At 36.4% G+C, this 25,963-nt stretch overlaps 1 pseudogene; it reads right to left on the bottom strand.

Annotated features, from left to right (window-relative positions):
- Positions 1 to 3,193: 3,193 nt before the first annotated feature.
- On the bottom strand, positions 3,194 to 6,509 carry LOC149563219 (cytochrome P450 750A1 pseudogene; annotated as a pseudogene).
- Between the last annotated feature and the right edge of the window lie 19,454 nt (positions 6,510 to 25,963).

Raw genomic sequence — 25,963 nt, 5'->3', positions numbered from 1 at the left:
CGTGAAATTTGAATTTGCGATGAAAATCTATGACTTGTAATCTTTGGTGGCACATATAACTATGTTTTTGGATCATGTGAGGACCTAAACCTAGGACCACAAACTCTTAGATGGTTTATATCACAAGTTCCTTATGATTTGGGACCAAACCTATTTGTGTAATGTGTTTCCTATTCTTGGCAGAATGTAATAAATCTCAAGGCCAACCTACATGTCACAAAGCCTAATTATGTGATGTAAAGGATCTCTCAAAATGCATTTAGGAGATAGTTAAGTAAGGAGATTGAATTCAAAGATCAATCCTTGAAGTTTCCTAAGCAATTAGGCTTGTTTGCCTAGCGTGTTTGTAAGCAAGATTGCAACAGAGTGTAATTTGGTTTTGTATATTTGAATAAAGGCAAATATGGCATTTCTCTCTATTTCCTATTATTTTTCATTGTGTTTACTCTTAATACACGCTCAAATAGATCTCCCTAAGGTCCCTCCATTTATGATTGTACCACTCTCATATCCAACACCATAATGAACTTGTAAATAATATAAAATGGTAATAATTCACATTCTCACATAAAAACATCTAACATATTAATTAGAATATGCCTTTTTATCTTTCTTAAATAAAGGTGTCTTAGAATCAAGATGCTAGTTGTTCACTTGTGAGACTATTCTAATCAAGAACAAATTGAGGATTTGACTATAATAATAGTTGATAAGTAGGATATATTTTCCACAAGTCAAATTGTGATATTACTATCAAGATTCAGTTGTGTAGTTTTTGAGCCAATTTCGTTAACCCATGTTTCATTAGTAGTGGTTTACACAAACCCATCTCTCATAACAATGAGTATAACACTTAACACTCATTGGATCTAGGCGATGCTCATAAAGGTGAAGCATTGAGACTTCATGAGAGGTCACCCATTTTAGTACTACTCCAACTTGAGCACGCTTAATTATAAAGTTTCCTCCATGGTTAACCCACCCTTCTTGTAATGCCATTTGCAAAACCTTCACCAAGTGTTGTGCCTTATGAACCATTCATTAGAAATCCCCTTAAGCTCATCAATTGATAAGTAGGAGACAAACTCTAATAGTTATTTGAGGTCTTAGCTCTTTTTGTGTAGAGAAACGTTTAGAATCAAGACATTGATTATTTATCTAAATGAGGTTGTTGAGACTCTAAACAATTGGTCGGTTGACTTCAAGGTTCATTTAAGCTCAACTCTTTCGTGTTCCAATTAACTTTTTTGGGGACACACTATAAATTAATGTTTTAAGATTGCATATGCATTAGATAATAGAAAACATATTTGCAAGATTTTTTGGTGGGTCTCTTATTGCATAGTGATGATATAATTCTTGAGTATGTCATTCATCAAGATTCAAAGTATTTGAAGATGTGATAAGAAAAAAAGTGGAGACTTTGCCCCAAGCAATTGAAGTAGAATGGATAGAGTCAATTCATGGTTCTATTTGAAGAGCTATCAATATAACCATAGTTCCATGAAGTTTCTTGATAGTGAGAGACATGATTGTAGGAACAAATCTTAGGGATGAGAGGACCAAAGGCCTACATTTGGTGATGGTAGATGATGGAGGTGAAGTAGTGGTGTGGTGGCAGTGCTTACATACAAAATGAGGTGAATTGAAATCTTCAAGGAAAAATATGCAATAATATAACTTCTGTGTGAGTGCCCCATAAAAAACAAACTAATTTTTTGAAGGTAAAGGTTGCAATTAGTATGTAATGGCATGTTTTGTATAGTAAGTGACCTAGCGACATCCCTAGTGGAGGTGGCATAGGTGGTGGTTTTGTGGAGGAATGTTCCTCTTGAGTCCCCAAGTCTCAAAAATATTAACCTACAAGGGACATGTTTTTTTTTTGTTGGCGGATCCATGTAGCATATTCAATACCATAGAGAAATTGTAAAAAATATGAAATGATAACAATCTACATTCTTAGAGAAAAGACATCTAACATATTGATTAGGATGCATTAATTTTATCTTTCCTAAAGCAGTGCATCTGAGAATCAAGAGATTAGTTATTCACTTGAGAGACCAATTTGACTAAGGATAATTGGTGGGTTTGACTCCAACCATAGCTGTTTGAGCTCTATGCTCTTTCCATCTGTTTATCTATGAGACTTCTCTAACAATAACAATTGATGGATTGCCTTCAAGGGCTATTTAAGTTCTTAGGACAACTTTTTAAGACATTGTATAAGTTAATGTCTTATTCTAAGATTGCATATGCATTACAAAATAAAAAACCTATTTTCTAGGAACATTAGGCAGATTTCTTATTAGATAATAATGATAAGAGTGATGATATATTTCTAGATTCTATCATTCATCAGATCAAAACCTTTGAAAACATGTGACAATTTTTGTTGAATAAATACATTCAACTTATTATTCTAGTTGAAGAGTTACTTTAACATAAACACATGCTCTCATATCCAATACCATAATGAACTTGTAAATAGTATAAAATGGTAAAAATTCACAATCTCTTATAAAAAGATCTGCCATATTCGTTAGAACACGTCGTTTATGTCTTTCCAATAGTAAGGCATCTTAGAATCAAGACACCAGCCAATCACTTGTGAGACTATACTGACCTGGTAAGTTTGACTCCAACCATTATTTGAGCTCTCAACTCATTTTGCGAAGAAATTTTTGTAAATCAAGACACTGGCCATTTATCAATGAGTCTTCTATGACTCTAAACAATTGGTGGGTGAACTGCATAGGTTATTTAAACTCTCAGCTCTTTCTTGTATTGAACAAATTTTTAGGACACAATATAGTTAATGCCCTATTTTAAGATTGAATACGCAGGTCTCTTATTGCACAGTGATGATAAGAGTGATTGACTTACGGCCAAAATCCAAAATCATTGAAGATACAGAAATGAAAGGGAGATCTTTCCCTAAGCAAATTTTGGTAGAATGGATACAGTCAATTCATTACTCTGATTGAAGAGTTATAAGCATAAACTCGTGCTCTTATATCCAATAAGCATAAACTCTGCTCTAAAGTTGCATATGCATTACAGAATAGAAAACATAGTTTCCAAATACCATAAGCAGGTTTCTTAAAGAATTAGAAAACTTAGTTTCCAAACCCCATTGGCAGGTTTCTTATTGCATAGTAAAGAAAGATGAGCATAATTCAAACAGATGAGAAATTTAGTAGAAATTAGCCACTTTGAGTGTAGGAATTGCAAAGATGTTCTCTTTTCTGGAAAGAGCTCCTCCAAAGGCTTCACTCATCTCCAACTCACCTTCAACCCTCCAGCGGAAGCAGTGCATCATCTGAGCCAAAATGAGCTCTACAGTAGTCATCGCCATTAGAGCCCCTGGGCATCCTCTTCTCCCTGCTCCAAAAGGAAGCATCTCAAAATCTCGGCCTTTGATATCAATATCTTTGCCCATAAACCTTTCAGGCTTAAATGTCAAGGCATCATCCCATATAGCTGGATCTCTTGCAATTGCCCATACATTCACCATAAGCCTTGTCTTTGCAGGCAAAACAAAGCCCTCAACTCCCACGGTGCAAACTTTTGTAGATTCACGGGGCACCAGCAATGGGACTGGGGGATGTAGTCTTAACGACTCTTTAACCACACATTACAGGTATTCTAAGTTGGGAAGATCATATTCTCTTACTATTCGGTGTTTTCCTACTACACACTCAATTTCTTTCTGCACTTTTGCTGCAATATGGGGATTTCTCAGCATTACACTCATTGCCCATTCCAATGTAGTAGATATGGTCTCTGTTCCACCAATGAACATATCCTGCCCAAAAAACTCTTAATACATCAGATAAGTTCAGAAGAAGTGACTTTAAAAATGAAGGTCGCATCTTGCTTTCGAGGCCAGCCAAATTTAATAGAATGCAACTTTATAAGATCAGACCCATGAGATTTCCATAATTTATTTTTATATTAAATTCTTTATAAGAATGACTTACATTAACATTATCAGATTTCTACAATACATTTGAAATCTGTAATTTTATTTCTCAATTCAATTGTATAAGTTTTTCAGTATCAATGATCATGGAGTGGATCAGAATGAAAGAATGGATTGTCATTTTCGATGATAGATTACAAAATGTGGTCCAAAATATTGATACTAAAAAACTTGCACAATCAAATCAAAAAATAAAATTACACAACATACATTCATAATTTATCATAAGTGAAACCCAAAAACGTTTTGGATTATATAAATAGAAAAAGGATCCCCATCCCAGAAGAAGGCCTGAACAGCCCAGACCAAACTCAAAAACTAACACTTAGGCTGGGAGTAATGCAGGTCAATTACACGAAAACAGGCACGCAGATCTGAGAGTAGCAAAACAACAAAAGAAAAAAATACATAAACCGTCACTTACAACCATTGATAAGGTTCCAATTTCTGATAATAGATCAAGCAGAGCTGAGAATAGAAAAATAACTAACAGAAAATGAAAGCAAAAAAAACAGCATAAACGATCACTCCTTAGAACTATTATAAGAATCTAATCACTGATGATAGATCAAATTGTACTTAAGAATTAGATGGGTTTTAACTTTTAAGGGGAAGATATCTAGCAGCCGTCAGGGGGTTTAATTGTTGTGAGGTATTTTAATAGATATTTTTTAATTACTGTTTTAAAAAAGTTCTATAAATTGATAACACATGTACTAATAGCCAGTCACACATGTACTAATAGTCAATCACATCTGTACTACTAGTTGATCATTGTTTAACTTTCTTGGTTGCTGATTGGTCCATTTGTGCTGACTATTGGGGTGTTGACATAACAGGTAGTAGGCGAGTATTTTAAAATAACATTTTTCGACCACTTTGAACTCCGCAGCCTCTACAGAGAGATCCATAAATGCCCAAACATTGAAACCTTAGCCTTATGCTCTGGAGTCACCTACAAAGATAGACCAAAACAATCAGCATAATTCAACTTAACGATTTAGGAAATCTGGATGTGCAAAATTAGCCTAGGCAGCTACTAGATTTCCTCCCCTAATTATGCTGTTGCAGTTAACAAGGTAGAAACCGTTCAAAATATTAAAATCCTCCCCAAATAGAAACCATTCAAAGCTTATGAAGTGTACATTACATTAGTGTAGTCATATAAAGGGCTTATCATTGTATTCCGATGTAGCTAGAGTTTGAGCTACTACTATTTTTATTTGTGTGACCGATGGGTTTTATTTTTTCAAGACTCAGTGGTATACCTTATTAACAAATAGAAATTGAAAATCTTAAGGGGATTGTTTGAGGGTTTCAATATAGAGATCCAGGTTCAAATATCAATGGGATATCTAATATGAAATTTTGATTTGTGATTCTTAATCTTCTGTAATTGTTCTCTAGTGTGAAAATGGTTTCTTAATAATTAGATCTAAACTGGGACTCTTCTTTCATAAATTGATTATACTCGCAAAACGTGCATTCATCTCCTATTGATAAGCATATTGATAAGCATATGAACAAATTCGGAGAAAAAGCTCAATCATTCCCACACCCAATAACCAAAAACCAGAAAAAGCACATCCTCTTAGTCAAGTCAAAAAAACATTCCAGAATGCACAACTACTTACAAAAATAATTGCTTTAATATTCTCCAATGTGATGTCCTCTGCACCACTGGAAGCCATATCCAGCAATATGTCTATGATGTCCTTCACTCTTGACTCCTCCATCTTCTCACCATTATCTTCACAACTCTATCAAAAAACAAGTGAGCCTTCTTCATCCGCCGCTTGATGCCCTGCAAATCAAGCCAGTCCAAGTAAGGAAGAAAGTCTCCAATGTTAAATTCTAAGATTGTACCAGCGACCTCCTTAGTCATATCTCTAAGTTCTCCACCACAACCAACCACATCATCCTCACAATATCTTTTTCCCGCAAGGATTCGCCAAATGATACTGGAAGTCATGAACTTGCTCACATGTACACCTACTTTCCCCTTTTCACTCTTCTCCCAGATGCTCCACATCAATTCACAAATCTCTTCTTCTCGAATTGATGTGAATGACTGCAATCTCTTGGCACTCAGCAATTCATTTACACAAATCTTTCTCATCTGTTTCCAGTAGGATCGCAAGGAAGCAAATGCAATATCCTGGTAATTATAGGCAAGGTGTTTTCCAGCGGCCAATTTGGGTCTACTGGAAAAGGCCAAATCATGAGTTTTAAGAAACTCTCTGGCCACTTCTGAAGAAGAAACTACCACTGTGGGAAAATATCCGAGCTTGAGATAAAGAATTGGGCTATGCTTGTTGGCCATTTGTTGAAGAGAGCGATAGGGAAATTCTCCCAATTGGAGGAGATTTCCAATGATAGGCCATGCAAATGGACCAGGTGGTAATCTTGATACTCTTAGATTTCTTCTCAATAGGCACAAGAAGGAGAATACAAGTAAGGATGTGAATGCTATAGCTGTTGCATTAGAATTAGCTGCTATTGCCTCAATCAATGGAGAAAATGCCATGTCCAATCACAAGGATGCCTCCCTCTTGAGTGGAGGAGTTTGTAGGCTTATTTATCTTCATTGCTCAGTGCTGTTGATGGGGTATGTTGATTATTCAGGATGTCGGACCCACTCTGAGTCTTTAACCTGACATTTTCCATTGGTAGCAGTAAGAAGAGATGGATCCATTGTTGACTGGTTGCTGTCTGTTTGACATGCAGTAAATGGTGTCAGTCTTCTCCTTTTTGTGGGTTATCTAATTGAGTCACAAACAAGTCATACATATCTTTTGTTTAATAGAATGTGACCTTTCTTTGAAGAGTACAAATTGTTTTTTAAGTCTTTATATAACAATAGTCTTGTATTTCTTGTGGGGTACTGACTGTGCTACAAAATAAGCCATACATGTCTTTCTTCCAATAGAATTTGAACTTATGACCTTTTTTCTGAAGAGTACAAAGTCTCTCCATTAGACCAACTCAATCTAAACACTAAGCCAAATTTGACTATAGACAATGTACATAAGGAAGAGGACCTAGTACTTGAATGGGTTCCAATGGTTGTGATAGGAGTTGTTGACTTGATATCTACAATTATTAATTTAAAATCCATATCTATTAGCTTAATATCCAATTTTTTTGACATCCCACCAGTACTTGTGACTTTAAAGTTATTAGTAATTTAGTACAATGATGACTACCCAAAATTGAATGAAATGTACCCTTATTTGCAAAAAGTAGCAAATGGTGTGATGCCACGTCAGTTGTGCAAGTATGGGTACCCTTTTTGTACAACCATAGGTCGTACTCTTTATTTGGGTTTTTTTAGACAACTTGACAAAAGCATGCTGATGTGGCATCATAATTGACGATGCCGACTTGAAACCTTAGTTATGAATAGATGACTCGCCAAATACTTGCTGTAAAAAATTGAGAGTGATTTAAAATTTCCACCTAACTTTATTATAAGTGCAAAGTAAAGGTGTTCAAGTACTGGATCCTCTCCCCTAAAAAGCTTTAGAAACTTCCAAACAAATGCAATTGACACGTATAAAACCAAATTCCGCAACTTTTACCAGCACCCTCCTTGTCTGTGCCAAAATGGTAGCTTTACAAGAGGGTATGGACATCTGTCGAAGCATAAGGATAAAGATATTCTGTTAGTGGAAGCAGAGGCAAGACACTATTGTTTGAGAACACGCCTCTAGAAAATGTGGGCACATGGACTGCAATCTTTGCAGGATATACACAATGCATTGCTGAAAGAGCTTTAAAACATTCAAGCAAATCCAGTTGACAGGAGTATTTTCTACCAAATTTTTTTTGTTATATATTATAGATAAAAAATAGAGAATTTTTTTTTGTCAAAATGTTGCACCTTTAACTGTTCGGGTAGGCATGTTCAAAATTTGAAATGTAAGGCTGTGCTCATTTGCTATTTTGAACTATTTGCTTTGTATTTTAGTTATAAAAAAATGTAGAAACTTAGATGAGGCATTTATAAGTGCTCAAATAAATATGGAATCATAGCTTGTCAATTGTATGACTTAATGCATCAGAGATGTCATCTGATGAAATACTATTATGGCAAGATAATTGCATCAGAAATAGCTGTAAATGCTTTATCGATGCAGAAAATGTTATGTTCAAGTACAGGGATGCCCACTCCACCGTGGAGAAGTTTTGCAAATTTATTTTCTGTCATTGCTGACTTCCATCGGCGAACTAAGTGCTTACTTGCTCAAGGGAGGCCTTCGTTGGGAGTGTTTGTTAGAGTGTCCATTTAACCAGTTATAATATTTGTATTAAAATGCGATTACATTGGAAAGGAGATTCTATTAGAGGCAATGTAGGATTCTTTTTAAGTGGCATTGGTCAACATTTGTCGTTTGTTTTATTATAAATTGTGAGAGAATCTTTCTTATGAGTATCTATGATGTAGAAGACGTGGAAGAAAATTTGTGACAAAAATATGGGAGAAGGTTGTAGGATGGAGTTACATACTGGACTTGTAAGAGAATCTTTTGAGTTGTTAATGAGAGTTTTGGAAAAGAGTATCTATGTTGTATAAGATGTTTGTAAGAGAAGTTGGGATCTATTTTGGAACTTCATTTATATATATATATATATATTAGATGTATCACAATTTTGATGTAAATTTCTGTATTTATTTTGGGGTCATGGTTTTGGTCTATGATTTTTGTGAACCATCGATAAATTTTTAGGCCTTTTTGACTTGTATATTGAGAGCTTGGAATAAACATTTTGTTGTTAATGTTTGAGTGTCTTTTATGTTTTTGAATCTCTACAAGATATATATTATTAATCTTGAGTGGAGCTTTAAGACTGACATTGTATCAATTGAATCTCTTCAAGATGTATATTGTTGACCTTGTGTGGACCATTAACCCTAACATTATATCATAACATACACTAAATAATATATTGGGTGTGTGCGTTTTGGAGATTAGATTTATTTGTAAGAGTTTTCTCAAAGAAGATTTCATTTTCTATCCCTTGTAATTTCTTCTGTGTTGATTGTTTCAAGATGTGGTTTATTTCTATGTTTGACCAAGTTTCAAAGACAAGTATGATGGGGAATAGGGGGATATATAGGGGGATATTTTGGGTGATTTTTTTGGTGTGCCACATTTTAGGGGATGAATTTCGAAATAGTGGATTGCTTTTATATTTAATAAATCATAAATATTTGTATGATACATTGATAAGGCATTCATTATACACATTATAGAATCTTAATACATAAGTTGAATTGAGATCTTACATAATGTGGATCAATTTTCGTAACAAAAATAAACGGAAAATTTTATTCCTCCAAGGCTAAGAGGAATAGAATGCAAACAATAACTCATTAAAGTGACAACAATTTGATGTTCTAATACCAAATGATGCAACTAGAAAATTTAACACCCAACAAACCTAAAACATAAATAGTCTCACCAAAGTGGCAATCCAAAAGTCCAGAGGAACTCCCAACTGCATATTGAAACTAAAATTTTCAAAAAGAAAATGCGTAGAATTCTCATTCTTCTTGCAATAACAATACAAAAGTTCCTCTTTTGATGATATTTTTGTGCCAACTTTGATTACTTTTAAATAATTGATGAAGGAGCTTCCTGGGTGTAAGAGAAATCTAGCATCACCCAAAAATATTTCCTTTCAATCATTTCAATAAGGGTTGTTTTAATGCAGAGTTGTTCTCTATGGAGGCTTGCTACTTAGTAAGTCATTCATACTAGCTCAGAATGTTCTAATTTCAGAGGTGAAGGTTCATTTTAGATATATCAACTTGTTAGTGGAGTTTCATGGTCAGATTATATGTATTTGTAAAGTTATTGTAGATTTTCGGTATGCAATTTTGGTATAAAACTTTAGGCTCAATTCTAAAGGCCTTAGAGGCCCTTGATGAGGTTTGAAAACTTGACAAATGAGGGCTTGCACTAATTTGGGCATATAGATCAGAAGTTGAGGTTTTCGAAAAGTGGTTATAATAGCCAATCGGAGCAAGGGTTTGAGAGTTATGGCCTTCCAAAGTTGGGTTACCCAAATTTTCTAAGATAAATGTCAAAGGTGTATTTGGCCGACCCTATATGTATTATTAGGGTTTTTCGGCCTTAGGTGTTAAGTTTGAGTGTTGGCGTAAAATTGCCTATTTAAGAAAGACCCAAACATTGTCTAGGACAACTCTAGGTGATAGTTCACAGCTTGTCTTGCAGATTTCTATAACGAAGGCACCCATGTGGGTTAGCATATTGTAATTTTGACTTCTTTAATTTTTCATTTGTAGTGATAATAAGAAGCACATATTTTGTTCTCGTAGATTTTCGTTATTTCTTTGTTTTTTTATGTGTTTATGGTATTAAGGGGAGCACCTCATTAAGTGGTGTCAGAGTTGGAGTGCTTGAGTGTGTGGACAAATCGTTGACTATGAGGTAGTTCGCATTAGGACAATGGTTTGGGTTGAGTGTGTGGAAATTTTTTTGATTGAGAGACAATTTGCACTAGGGTTTTAGTAGAAGCGTAAAGATGCCTCCACAAAGAGAGCATGGTGGAAGAGCTGTAGGTGTTACACTTGAGGATTTTAGAGCCCTCTAGAGGAAAATGCAAGTATTGCAAGAACAAATAAGCATAGGAATGAATCTGACCCCAGGAGATGATGAAAGTGAAGATGAGAGAGAAGAAGGAAACATTGATCAAGTAGTAGAAGATGAAGTTTTGAACCCAGAGGAGGAAATTTTTTTTAAAGCAATTTCCAAGATTGGAAAAAGACATAAGCTTGATGTTCCCACATTTTTGGAAAATCTTAACCCAGAGGAATTGATTGATTAGATCAATGAATTGGAAGAGTACTTTGAATATGAAGATATTGAAGATCTGGCTAGGGTCAAGTTTGCGAAGGTGAAACTAAAGGGACATGCGAAGATCTAGTGGTAGGAGATCCAATTAGAGCGAAATAGAAGAGGGAGAGACAAAATCACTAGATGGGAGGGAATGATAGCTAAGATGAAGTGACAGTTCATTCCCATGGATTATGAGCTTGATCTATTGAAGAAAATGCAAGAGTTGAAGCAAGCAGGAAGATTTTTTCAAGAGTATACCGAAGAGTTCTACTAAGTTTTCATTAGAACCAACCATGTAGAAGCTGAAAAGGAGAAAGTTGCATGTTGTCTTAATGGGTTAAGGCCAAGAATTCAGGAGGAGCTGAGCCTAGTTTGGATGACTATATTGAGGAGGTGTACTACTTTTCCCTAAAAGTAGAGGAGAAGTTGAGCAAAAAGTTTGATAACAAAAATAGTGGTAGAGGTCACAGTGGACGATCTGATAGACGATCTTATGGAGGCCGAAATGATGATCAGAAGAATAAGGATTAGGCTAGAAGTGGCAGTTAGAATCAAAGGGTAAATAATTCCAATCATTTCCATGATCAAAATAATAGAGATCAGAGAGGAAGAGGAAGAGGGAAAGCATCTAGAAGAGGGGGTTTCTGTGGAAAATGTTTTCACTGTAGAGAAGAAGGACATAGAGCATTTGAATGTTCCTAGTGCCAAGGAAGGACATATCGAAGAAAGACTAGAGTTGTGCATGTTTATGAAGATGCAAGATCATCAAATTTTGAAGATGTTGAAAGAGGAGAAATCCTACTTAATAGAAGAGTCTTGCTGAGTGGTGAGAATGAACTTGATCAAAGAAGGACCTTGTTTCACACAAGGTGCAAATGTGAAGATAAGTGTTGTGATGTGATCATTGATGGTCGAAGTACTGACAATTTGTTGTCTAAAATGATGGTCACAAAGTTGAAGCAGAAGACGTAGAAACACATGCATCCATACTGTATTTCTTGGGTGCAAGGTGACCACAGGGTCATGGCCAGTGACCAATGTTTAGTGAAGTTCAAGATTGGAAGCTACCAGGATGAGGTGTTGTGTGATATCATACCCATGGACAAGATTGGAAGCTACCAAGATGAGGTGCTGTGTGATATCATACCTATAGACAGATGTCATATGTTGATGGGTAGGCCATGGCAATTTGATAGACATGTTGTACACGATGGGAGAGCAAATACCTACACTTTGACAAAGGAGGGAGTGAAACATAAGTTGAAGCCATTGAAGGAGAAAGAAGAAAAGGTATGTGGTGCTGCTAGAATATGTTTTGTTGTTGTAAAGGAGTTTCTCAAAGGTATGAAGCATGAGCATATGTGTTTTGTTGTAATTCTAAAATATGGTAAAGAAGAAGTAGAAGAGGTACCTGCAGAAGTTACAGATTTGTTGGAAGAATATCTAGATATTGTATGTGATAGTGTACCTAAAGGATTACCACCAGTAAGGAATATTAGTCACCAAATGGTTTTGATTCCATGAGATAATTTGCCAAATAAGGCAACACATACAATGACACCATTAGAAAGTGAGGAGTTGAATAGACAGGTGCATGAGTTGTTGCACAAGGGATTGATTTGAGAGAGTCTGAGTCGACATGTTGTACCAGTAGTACTAGCACCAAAGTAGACTAGAGAATGGAGAATGTGCACAGATTCTCGTGCTATCAATAAGATCACAATCAAGTACATATTTCCATTACCAAGGATGGATGATATTATGAATAGTTTGAGTGGATCTTTGTATTTCACAAAGATAAATTTGAAGAGTGGATACCATCGAATTCGCATCAGAGAAGGAGATGAATGGAAGACTACTTTCAAAAAAAGGGAAGGATTCTAAGAGTGGTTATTCATGCCTTTTGGGCTAACCAATGCACCGAGCACTTTCATGCGGCTCATGAATGCGAAAATGAAGGAGTTTCTGGGTAAGTTTTTCATTGTTTACCTAGCTGATATATTGATCTTTAAAAAGATATTGGACGAGAATTTGATGCATATTTGAAAGGTGTTTGATAATTTGAGGCAAGAGAAGTTGCTGATAAACCTGAAGAAGTGCAGTTTTGTGAAGAAGGAGTTGGTGTACCTAGGATTTGTAGTCTCAGTAGAAGGTCTGAAAATGGACCCAAAGAAAGTGAAGGCTATCCTTGAATGACTTATTCCAAAGAGTGTGATAGAGGTGAGATCTTTTCATGGACTGGCTAGTTTTTACAAAAACTTCATAAGAGGTTTTAAATGTATTTGTGGACCCTTGACTGAAATAATGAGAGGGGATAGGAAATAATTTAAGTGGACTATAGGAGCAGATAAGAGTTTTAATATTTTGAAACAGATTGTTACAGAGCAACCCATTTTAGCACTTCTAGATTTTAACAAGGTGTTTCAAGTAGATTGTGATACTAATGGTACTACAATAAGAGCTGTTTTGAGCCAAGAAGGTACACTAACTACTTATTTTAGTGAGAAGTTGAATGATACCAAAAGAAAGTATTATGTTTATGATCATAAATTTTATGGTGTAGTTCAAGCATTGAAGAAGTGGAGACACTATCTTCTTCCTAAGGAGTTTTTTTTGTATACTAATCATCAAGCTTTGTAATATTTGAATAGTCAAGGAAAATTAAACCAAAGGAATTTGAAGTGGGTTGATTTTTTGCAGAGTTATACATTTGTTTTGAAACACATGAGTGAGAAGTCTAGTAGAGTGGTAGATGCTCTTAGTAGAAGACAAGTTTTGTTGATAGAACTATAGATTGAGGTGGTTGGGTTCAAGGAACTCAGTAGTTTGTATCCAAAGGATCCTAATTTTGGTGAAGCATGGAAGGCTTGCACAGAACCTGTTACACTTTACAGGATGAAGTGGTTGAATTTCATAATCTAAGATGGCATGTTGTTCAATGGAATCTAGTTGTGCATTCCAAGAAGTTCAATGAGAGAGAATCTCATCAAGGAGAAACATAGTGGAGGATTGTTTGGACACTTTGGTAGAGATAAGACAATTTCTTTGGTTGTTGAGAACTATTATTAGCCATAGTTACAACAAGATGTGAAGAAGTTCGTACAGAGTTGTAGAATATGTCAGATGTCGAAAGGATTGAAGCAAAATATGAGGTTGTATCAACCATTACTTGTACTAGAGAAGCTATGGGAAGATGTCAGCATGGACTTCATTCTTGGATTACCAAGGACTCAGTGAGGGCATGACTCTATTTTTGTGGTGGTTGACAGGTTATCAAAGATGACACATTTCATTCTCTACAAGAAGACTAGCGATGATGTTCATGTGGGATAGTTGTTATTAAGAGAAGTGGTGAGACTACCTGGTCTTCCAAAGAGTATAGTTTTAGATCGAGATACCAAATTTGTAAGGTTTTTTTGGTGTACATTATGGAAGAAATTGAAGACAAATTTAAAGTTTAGTTCATCACATCATCCACAAATTGACAGGTAGACATAAGTTGTGAACCACAGTTTGGGAAACTTGTTGAGATGCTTGGTTGGAGATAAACCAAAAGGATGGGCTATGATTTTACCATAAGCATAATTTTCATATAATAATTCTATCAATAAGACTACTGGTAAATCACCATTCCAGATTGTATATGGGAGCAGTCCCAAAAATGCTTTTGAATTGCGATAGTTGAATATAGGAGAGATAAGGAGTGCTCAAGCAGAAGAATTTGCTAAACATCTAAAAAATATCCATGAGGAGGTAAGGAAGAACATTACAAAGATGAATACATAGTACAAGGATAAGGTAGATGTGAAAAGGAGGTATAAGGAATTTCATACTAGAGATGAAGTCATAGTTCATTTGCGAAAGGAGCATTTTCCAGTGGGTACATATAATAAGCCAAAAATGAAGAAGTTTGGACCATGCAAGGTAGTAAAAAGGCATGATTTTGGACATGCCTATAAAGTGGAGTTTCCTATTTAATCAAATTTTCACCAGGATTTAATATTTCAAATTTGACAGAGTACTATGAAGGAGGTGATGGTAATGAAGTTGTAGAAGCATAGTGGAGCATTCCACTAGCTAGTTCAATTACAAAAGAGATTGAGGAGATATTGGATAGTTGTGTTGGAAAAATTACAAGGAACCAAACTTATGAAGAATACCTGGTCAAATGGAATGGGAGGCCTATAGTAGATTCATCATGGCTAGAAATAGAGGAGGTTAACGATCTTGGTTTTCCTCTAAATACTTGTGATGTGATTGTATCACTTCTTAAATTACCCTAGGTGTCTGATGGAGGAGCATTGTTGAGCTATCATTTTGCATGATGCTTTAACATGAGGAATCCTTTCGAACTCCTCACTTGAAAAGTTAATCTGGGATCAATTTTGAGGTTTTAGGCAATCTTGTGACCTATTGGAATCCGCTTAATAGAAGATAAATGTGAGTCTTCACGAGGAGGCCTTTGCTAGTTTGACCAATTTCGGATAAGATGTTGAATATGCTTGTTATCTCAAAAAAGTAACCACACAAAAATAAATATATTTTTGTATTTTTCTATTTATGATGAATGCAATTTTAACTATACAACTATATGAATTCCTAAATTAACCAAGTGTTTTGTAAAAGAAAATAACAAAGATAGGGTAACAAGAAGTTTAAGAAAATGACTTGAAAAGTAAATCCCTAATGGACATAAGCCACATAAAAAACACATCTATGAGTTAAGCCTTTGAAAAGTTGGTAGGTAACCAATGAAAATAGGAGCAGAGCTTCCTTATTCCATTGATGCAATCATCGATGGGAATTTAGTATTCATAAGATGTTTCACTTCTCATATAATTGCAAGGCCACATAAAGTGTTCTCATGCAAGACAAAAAGCTATTTAGGAACAATATGTGATCTCTTCTCCAACTAAGTACATTAGTGAAATTTGTAAACACACAACAAATACCAAAATTAAAAGATCACTCAATCAAAATAACACAACAAAATCATTGGCTCTATTACACTACATAAACATACATTCACAAAATATAACACACTCTGACAAGAATAACTACACTCAGAATGAGAGCACCAATAGCATATATTATTGCATCAAAATAACAACCTGGAATACATATTACATTCCTTAATTTATAGGCAATCATCTCCTCAATTTGTGTTGAGAGTGAAAGATTCATTTATGCAAATATATGCATAAAGCTAAAAAAAAAAATCTAAATATATACAAACTATCTGTCTAAGCAATGTTAACTAGGATGCCACCCTTGTTTTTATCAATTAACAGGTGCATTACCCTTTACATGACTAAAAAACAATAAAAGAAGAAGTAGATAAGAAGAAGGAAGCTATAAGATGATGTAGGAGTCACTGGAAGCTCCAAAAATGGAAGCTCGACCTTCTTTGGGTGTTTCTAGGAGTTAAACTGCCACTAGAATGTGTTTCTAGTGCATGGAAAGCTCTAAATTTGGAACTGAAAATTAACTGTCGACGCACCTCTGATTTCTTCAAAAACTTCCAGTGCACCTTTGGAGAAGCACACCTTTGGAGAGGCATACCTTAGCAACAAGTCCAAAATTTTAAAAATTTCCCAAGTGTCATAACTGAAATTCTAGCTTCTAGGTTTTCTTCCTCTTTATATCAAAGCTATGTTTGGATGTTTGCTCTTGAATTTCTCCATGATCTTTGTCACTTGCGTTGCATCCTAAAAATCCAAAGCATCATACTTATACTTTACTATTTTTTGGTAGTTGCTCACTTCTATGCGAGTCTTTGCAAAGTCCTCTAGTTTTACATCCAATTCTAGCAATGCCTCCTCTATCTTAAATGCTTGTCTAATATCTTCATCAGTTGAAGCTTCTTCAAAGATCTTCCCAAACTATTTGACAACTATTTGCATAGACAGGAGTTTATCCCTTGACTCATCTTCAAAAATGTCAAGGCAAGAATCGTTGTAATACTTCTCTACTTCCAAAATTTGCTCTCAGGTTTGATCCTTGAGCTTATGAATATCTGCATGTAATATCTCTATTACTTTATTACCAATAGAAATCTTCTCAATCCAATCATCTATCTTATCCAATTCTTCCCCCGCATATACATCCATCAACATACAATACCTCTAATCGTTTATTGGCTATAATGCTTGAAGGTCTTTACCCTAGGTATGTACCTCATCCATCAATCCAAAATGCTGGTTCAATATAGAAACCAACTTATCTGCATTATTTTGCATATGATGCAACAATTTAAGGTTTCCCTGTATTATCTATACACCTTTTTCCTCCAAGCTTTCCTACCATTGCTGACATGCCTTCAAAAATGGATCTACTTGTAGAACTGCCTTCTCTTTCTTATCAAGTGTCGCACCTAGAGTTCCCTCAAGATTATCAGGGTCTAAAGGACCAACCACTCCATGCAAATAACCTCTTAGAAGCTCATTCTATTTCTAGAGCCTCACTAATTTAGACCCATCTTGTTCTAAGTATCTAAATACTTCTTTTATTCTCGTGGTGATCAACACTTTAGTAGTGTCCACAGTTGGCTTTCCCAACAAGACCTCCTTAATTTGATAATCTTTTGGGGTTAGATCTTCAATATCTGCATGTAGAGGAGGGATGTAAATATGAGCCAAAAAATCTTGATTTTGGTTCTTCATAATGAAGGCCAATGTTTGCACATCACCCATAGGTGGCTTAGGTATCTTGAGGGCTTCAACTAATTCTTTCGTTCCCTCATTCACACTACAATGTATTTGCCTTTTCTTCTTGACCATCACCTCCCTCTTCAACCAACTTGGAGTAGTTCCCATCAGAGACATATACTTAGCTGAAGAGGTGGTTTGTATTACTAGATCCTTTCCCTTATCGCTCCTCTCTAGAGTCGTCTCTATCTATGAGAGATCTATATCAGGCATCATTGTATCTATTGAGTCAACAATCCTTACCTCTATATCTTGGGAAGTTTGCTAAGGTTCTTCATATATCTGCCTTTCTTCTAATACTTCATCAGTGGGTCTCTATTGTGGCTCTTCTTCTTGCACCACTGGTACCTACTCTTCATTGATGGCAGGGAGAGGAGTGGTTGAACCTTTATCCAAGAAAGATAAATCTTGACTTGGTGATGGTGGGGCACCTAGAGGTCCTTGTGGAAGAGGTGGTGTTTGACTCCAATCCCCTCCCAAAGGTTGATTTGTTGGTTTATCCCTTATCTTGTCCCCTCCCAAAGGCTGATTCACTGGTTTATCCCTTAGTTTTAAAGGTTGATTCATTGGTTTATCCCTTATCTTGCATGTGCGCACCCTTTTCTTTGTGCATAACTTAGTTTTAAAACTAAATGGTGTGCAATTGCGCACCTTGAAAAGGTGCACAGTTGCGCACCATTATTGGTTTTCTTTAGGGTTTTTTTTGAAAGGTGCGCATATGCACACCTTTCACTTTAGATGAGTTTTAGTTTTTTGTTGTTGAAGTTTATTAATACAAAATGCATGCACCTTGCACAACTTGGATAGGTGTGCAAGGTATGTACCTTCAGACTTAATTTGTTTGTGTTTGTGTGCAGGGAGAAAGATTTGGCACACCTCTGTGGGTGTAAAGGTGCACTTGGTTGCTATGTAGAGGAGAAAATGAGTTGCATATGAGGGAGGGATCTTGGGATTTTATAGGCTCGAGATGAAATGCACCCTTTGGGGGTGCACACTTCCAAAGGGAAGTTCTCCTACATGAGTGCACACCTTCCCCTTATATCAAATCAACTTACACTTAATATCTTCAATTTCTGACAATTGGGTTTTTCAGGCAGAGGGCCAGGCTAGACTTAGACATTATATAAAACCATAAAAAAGACTTAAACCCCGAACTAGGGGTCTGGGAAGGAAAAATTTACTAGGGGGTCCCCATTTCTAAGGAGAAATGGGGCGTGCATTGTGAAACCACAACAAGCATCCCAGTTGTAAGAGCAATCTTGCATCACCCAAAAATATTTCCTTTCAATTGTTTCAATAGGGTTGTCTTAATGTCGAGTTGTTGTCTATGGAGGCTTGCTACTTAATAAGTCATTCATATAAGCTCAAATTGTTCTAATTATAAGGGTGGGTTTATTTTAGATATATCAACTTGTCAATGGAGTTTCATGGCTAGATTATATGTATTTGTAAAGTTATAGCATATTTTTGGTATAAAAATTTAGGCTCAGTTTTGAAGGCCTTAGAGGCCCTGGATGAGGTTTGAAAACTCAATGGATGGGCACTTATGCGAATTTGAGCCTGTAGATCACTAACTAAGGTTTCTGAAAAGTGGTTATAATAGCCAATCGAAGCAACGGTTCAAGAGTTATGGCCTTCTGAAGTTGGGCTACCTAAAATTTCTAAAATAAATGTCAAAGGTGTATTTGGTTGACTCTATATGTATTGTTAGGGTTTGTTAGCCTTAGGTATTAAGTTTGAGTGTCTAGAACCTTCTTGAGTAACATAAAATTGCCTATTTAAGAAAGGCTCGAACATTGCCTAGGACAACTTTGGGTGATAGTGTTAGAGTAAAGGTTAATTACCTTTATCTATACTTAAGATTTCACTATTGTAGATCACTATTTAGTCACTATTAAAGCTTGACTTTTGTCACTTCATGTGGATGCCATTCAAAGTGAATCATGTGGGTGACATTTAATAAAAGTTTCCTTTTATTAAATATCACATTATCCCTTTAGGGTTTTCTAAAGTGGTAGCTTGCTTTGAAAATCACCTTATGTACATTTTTTGATTTCCTTTATAAGGAACTCACTCCTTGTATATTGTAACACTCAATATTCATTTTGTTCCTCTCTTGAATACATTTTCATCTCGAGAGCCACTCTTCTCTTCTTTGCTTAATTCTTCCATGTAATAGATTTTTTGCTTGCAAGTGATTGTTGTGGCTTCTGTGAAGTTGGGTTTTGCATATATCTTGCACACCAACTTCTACATGGTATTAGAGCATTCATGCAACTTCTTGTTCATGTTTGAAGTTCTTCTTTGAAGCTTTCAGATTGAAGGGTTTCAAATACCCTTTTTCTAGGTTCTAAATGGGGTCATGTTTTTGGTATATTTTGAGTCCAAATGGACCTCGCCGTTGGATTTAGAAGGCCCAAAGCTCCCATTTTCATATAAAGTTTGTCCATTTAGGACAAAGTTGCTATTGGAGGCATTTTTTGGCTATGTTTTGCATGTTTTTTGTGGATTTGGGTAGGGTCAATTTTTTGGTGCACTTTGAGCCCAAGCGGACCTCACCATTGGATTTAGAGTGCCCAAAAACCCCCCTTTCCATATAAAATTTGTCTCATTTAGACACCGTTGGCATTTGGATGCACGTGCACACTATATAAGACAAGAGGAAAAAATTCAAATGGGCTACCCATAGGCCGCCACCTAGTTGTGGTGCCACGTGGCCCCACCCACCATTGATCAATCGTGGCCTTGCTACTACTTTGAAATTTTGTCGACCACTGCTAGCATGCCGCCACTTGCGACCACCCAAGCTCCACTGCCTGCGGCCACCTTGCTAGCATCTACCATGTGGTGCTCATACAAATTGCTACGTGCACCTTCTGGGTTCCAGCTACGTGGCCCTGCCACCTCAGTAAGACATGTGGCAGCCATGACAATGCCCAATCAACACCTCATCAACACCTTGTCAGCCCTACATCAGCGAGACATGTGGTAGCCCAGTCAGCACCCCATTAGTAGCCCTTTTTGGCCTATGAAAAGCAAACGACCATCAAATTTAATACATTGAAATGATGATGTTAACAATGCATCGACAATCTGGATGCCCTTCTAGGCCATAAGGAGTAGTGTTCCTTTTTTTTACTCATAACTTGAGCATACAAACTCCATTTTCAAAAAATGAAATATCATCCAAAATTTGATTTCAAGCTCGTCGTGATGGTGCAAGTTTCATTAGTTTTGGATGCTATTTAGTTAGCTATTTTTTTTACTGTCAATGGCTGACCTTCTTTTTTGCACTCCAGGGGCCCTATATTTTGCATCTAAGCTCTGTTTTTGACCAACAAAAAAGAATTGAAAAGCTCATGTAGTACTCTATCTAGATCTTTATCCTATTTATTAGAATCTTTTAAAGGTACATAATTCACTCATCTGAAGTGGTTTTTCTTCTCTCATTGTATATGCATTTCTTTTTTCTGTTGTGGTTTGATTTCTTGTATTGTGGGGGTTGGGGGGGGGGGGGGGGTTATTATTTTTTAGTTGTTCCTACATTTGTAACACATAATATCCTTTTTTTCAAAATAGATGAGACCTCTTCTAGTCTAACTCCTCTCTCCCCACATAACTATCATACATGGAAGATTGCCATGACACAACTTCTTCATTCTAAAGGATTATGGTCTTGTTTGAATGAGGATCAACCTCTAATTCAAAGTCTATATCAATCATTTCATCACTTTAATAAAATGGATGAAGCCATGTGTTAGCTTTCTTTGAGCATTTTAGATAGCTTGCAATTCCATCTCGATGAATGTACTACTCCTCAAGAGACGTGGCTTAAGTTTGAATCATTTTTTGGTATAGTGAATGAGTTTAGAGCACTCCAACTTGAGGCCAAACTTACTTCAATAGCACCTAATTCTTTTTTCATCCATTGAGGACTTCCTGGTGAAGTTTAAGCAACAAAAATCATTGTTATAGGGTTGTGGCAAGACAAAGATAGATAAAGAATGCATTTTCTTGATACTGTCAAAGCTTTAGGGAAACTTTCAAATTTTCATCTCTACTTTTCACTCCACTATGGATGCATTGGGTACTAATTTCATCATGCCAACATTTGAGGAATTCTATGATCAATTAACTAGAGAACAAGCCAAGCTTTCCTAGCTGGATTCTCTATCAGGATCAAAGACCACGATATTGGTTGCACAATCATCCACTGAAGAAAAAACACATACCAAAGCCCAAGAGAGATTCAAATTGGTTGTGAGTGTCCCTCCAAGCCATCTGCACAATCTCCTTCCAAACCCCAATCCAAACCTAAGAAGGGTAATTATTCCAAGACTAAGAAGTCCACAGGTAATCCTTGCAATTTTTGTGGCAAGGAAGGACATCCAGTTTCCAGGTGTTGGAAATGGTTAGAGGCTTTAGAGGAAGCCATGAAGTAGCATCACATCTCCTCTCCTCAACCACCTTCCTTGTCTATGAGGAAGGGTCACGCTCTTCATGCACAAGCCATGTCTTCAGAATCATCTTGGATCATTGAATTTGGTGCTTCACACCATATGACTCACTCACTAGATTTAGTCACCACACTTGTTCATTGTGCCACATCACATATTGCAGTTGATGACTCTACACAAATCCCAATTCTTAGTTCAGGTTTAGTTTCACTAGATGGTGGTTCTCTTTAGGACATTCTTCTAGTTCCTGATATTTCTATGAACCTTCTTTCTATTTATCAAATTTTCCTTTCTGGCTTTGGTAAGACAGTTGAGTTCTCACCACATGATGTGGTTATTTGAGATCTCCTTGATCTTGATTTAGTTATTGTTACTAGCACTATGGATTCCCAGTCTCACTTATATTGATTTGATGGCTTTGAGAGTTCAAAAAGTGTGGGTTCTTCTCTTGTTGTACATGCAAATTCTATGACAAGCTTTGGCATGAGTATTTTGGGTATGTCAACTACCGCTATTTACAGTAGATGAGTACACAGGAACTTGTTTTTGGCTACCACAAATCTCTTGTATGGATGGTGTTTGTTGTGGATGTATTCTCAACAAACATCATCGAGATCCCTTTCCTTCAAGAATAGCCACTTGTGCTAAGGCACCCTTGGAATTGGTCCATAGCAATCTTATATCCTTTCCTACTCCTTTTTTAAGGGCCCATTATGTACTCACATTCATTGATGACTTCTCTAGATGTACATGGGTGTACTTTATTAAGTACAAATATGATGTCTTTGATTCCTTCTGAATCTTTAAGACTTTAATGGAGAAGTAATCTAGTTTTTCTCTCAAATGGATACACATAGATAATGGGGGGAGTCTGTGAATCAAGCATTCAAAGATTTTTTCACTGAACATAGTTTACTACATCAATTTTTAGTTCCACACACCCCTCAATAAAATGGTGTTGCCAAGAGAAAGAACGAAACCTTACAGGAGATGGAAAATTGCATGATTTAGTCACGGGGTATGCCATCTTCACTTTGGGCCTAAGCAGTCAATTGTGCCAACTACACTTAGAATTGGATGCGCCATAAGGCACTGTGACATATGACTTCTAAGGAGGCTTGGTCTCATTCCAAGCCTAATGTTTCCACATTTTGAGTTTTTGGTAGTAAGGTATAGGCTTTTAATCCTAATGCTTAGAGGAAATCTATGGAGAAGAAGAGTCGACCACTCATCTTTGTTGGCTACTATGAGGATGTGAAGGCATACAAGTTATTTGATCCTAAGTCTAGAGAGGTCTTGTTTCATCGAGATGTCTAGTTTGAAGAACACTTTCCTTCTCCAAATTCTCCCTCGTTGGATTCCTCCTCATTACCTCCTCCTTCCTCTTCATCTCTTGAGTATGTTCAATCTTCTGATGATGATCCACCACATCCACCTCCTCCACCACTACCAATTGCTCCACCTTTTCCCAGGTGGTCCATGTTACCATTGAGTCTACTGGTCCTTTGGTAGGAGATCCTACTGATACTCATCACACTCATGCTCAGACATCTAGTTTTGGTATTTTGAGTCATGCTTTTTTCGTAGATCCATAGTGATTTTCAGAGGCAACAAAACATCTAGAGTGGGATTTGGTAATGGATGAGGAGTATTCTTCTTTGATGTATAATCACAATTGGGATCTTTCCACTCTTCTGAAAGGAAGAAAGTTGGTTTAGTACAAGTGGTTGTACCATACCAAGTATGTTGTAGATGGCTCTATTGATAAGTACAAAGCATGTCTTGTTGAAAAGGGATTCTTGTAGGTTGAGTGTATTGATTACTCTGAGACTTTTGCCCCTGTAGCCAAGATGAATTCTATTTGCTTTGTCCTTTCCCTAGTAGCTTCACAGGGATGGCCAATCCTTTAGATGGATGCAAAGGGTGCATTCTTGCATGGTAATCTTCAAGAGAGATCTATATGGAGCAGCCTCAAGGCTTTATGCATGACTCTTCATTAGTTTGTAGACTCAATGTTCATTTTATAGTCTCAAACAAGATCCTCAAGGTAGGTATGAGAAGATGGACTTGTTCCTACTTTCTACAACCTTCACACACTATCATTCTGATCATACAATGTACATTCAACGTCAAGGGGATGATATTGTGACACTTGTTCTCTATGTTAATGATCTCATCATTACCAGTAGCTCATCTCCCATGATTGAGTATTCAACAAGCATTGATGGAGTAGTTTGAGATGATAGATCTTAGACTTCTACACTATTTTTTGGGCCTACAGGTTACTCAGACTTCTAATGGTCTTTCCATCTGTTAGTAGAAGTATGCTCTTGATATGCTACAACACTTCAACATTCTTGACTACAAGCCTACACCTACACCATATTAGTCAGGTGTTGTCTTGTCTACCACTTGTCCTATGGCTTTAGTGGATCCTACTTTATACTGACAATTGGTTGGTAGTTTGTTGTACTTGACTCACACTCATCCTGATCTCTCCTTTGCGGTTGGTCTTGTTTCTTAGTTTTCCTATGACCCTCATGAGAGCCATTGGCAAGCTACCAAACATATCTTGAGGTACATTTAGGGCACTACACATTTTGGCATTCACTACACTACAAGATCCCCACACATTGTTGACTATATTGACTCAGATTGGGCTAGTGATGCTGATGATAGGAAGTCTACTTCTGGCTTTGGTTTCTATCTTGGCTTTGGTCCTATCACATGGTATTGTAAGAAGCAATCTACTATTGCATTATCATCTGCAAAGGCTGAGTACCAAGCAACAATGTTAGCTAGTCAAGAGATCTTGTGGCTTCAACAGTTGATGACTGAGTTTGGGTTTCCTCCTAATAGTCCCACTATACTTTGGTGTGACAATAAAAGTTCCATACATAGTTCTCGTAGCCTAGTGGAGCATCAACGTACTAAGCATATTGAGATCCACATGCATTTCATCCACTAGTTGATTCATGATGGTGTTCTCCTCTTGGAGTACATCCCTACAGAAGCGTAGGTTGTTGACATCTTCACTAAATCTTTTTCATCACTAAACTATCTTCAGTTGTACACCATGTTTGAGGTGAAGGAAGTTGTCCTTGGGGGGTATTAGTGAGGCCTTCCTTCCTTTCATGTTTTTGTACTTTCTTTTTCATATCTTTTTGGAGCAGAGTTTTTCCCATGAGGTTTTCTCTATTTTTCCACTTTATAGAGATTTGGTTGTGATTGGGTACCTAATTAGGCCTTGTTGTCGGGACCCAAGTTTCCTTCTACTTTCCTTGCTTCTTTATGCATTGTCACTCATCTTAAGAGGGGTGTTAGAGTAAAGGTTAATTACCTTTATCTACACTTAAGATTTCACTATTGTAGATCATTATTTAGTCACTAATGAAGCTTGACTTTTGTCACTTCATGTGGATGACATTCAAAGTGAATCATGTGGGTGACATTTAAGAAAAGTTTCTTTTTATTAAATATCACATTATCCCTTTAGGGTTAGGTCAACTTTAGGGTTTTCTAAAGTGGTAACTTGCTTAGCAAGTCACCTTATGTAGATTGTTTGATTTCCTTTATAAGGAGCTCACTCCTTGTATATTGTAAAAATCAATATTCATTTTTCCCCTCTCTTGAATACATTTTCATCTTGAGAGCCACTTTTCTCTTCTTTCCTTCATTCTTCCATGTAGCAAGTTTTTTGCTTGCAGGTGATCATTGTGGCTTTTGTGAAGTTGGGTTTTGCATATATCTTGCACACGAACTTCTACATATAGTTCACATCTTGTCTTGTAGATTTCTATAATGAAGTCACCCATGTCGGTTAGCATATTGTAATTCTGAATTCTTTAATTCCACATTTATGGAAATAATAAGAAGTCAATATTTTGTTCTCATAGATTTCTATTATTTCTTTATTTCTATTATGTTTTTATGGTATTAAGGGGAGCACCC

This window comes from Cupressus sempervirens, chromosome 4 (genome assembly GCF_028749045.1).
Source record: "Cupressus sempervirens isolate cs-2001-9-10 chromosome 4, ASM2874904v1, whole genome shotgun sequence".
NCBI classification, from domain to species: Eukaryota; Viridiplantae; Streptophyta; class Pinopsida; order Cupressales; family Cupressaceae; genus Cupressus; species Cupressus sempervirens.
This window is presented reverse-complemented; position numbering and strand designations above follow the sequence as displayed.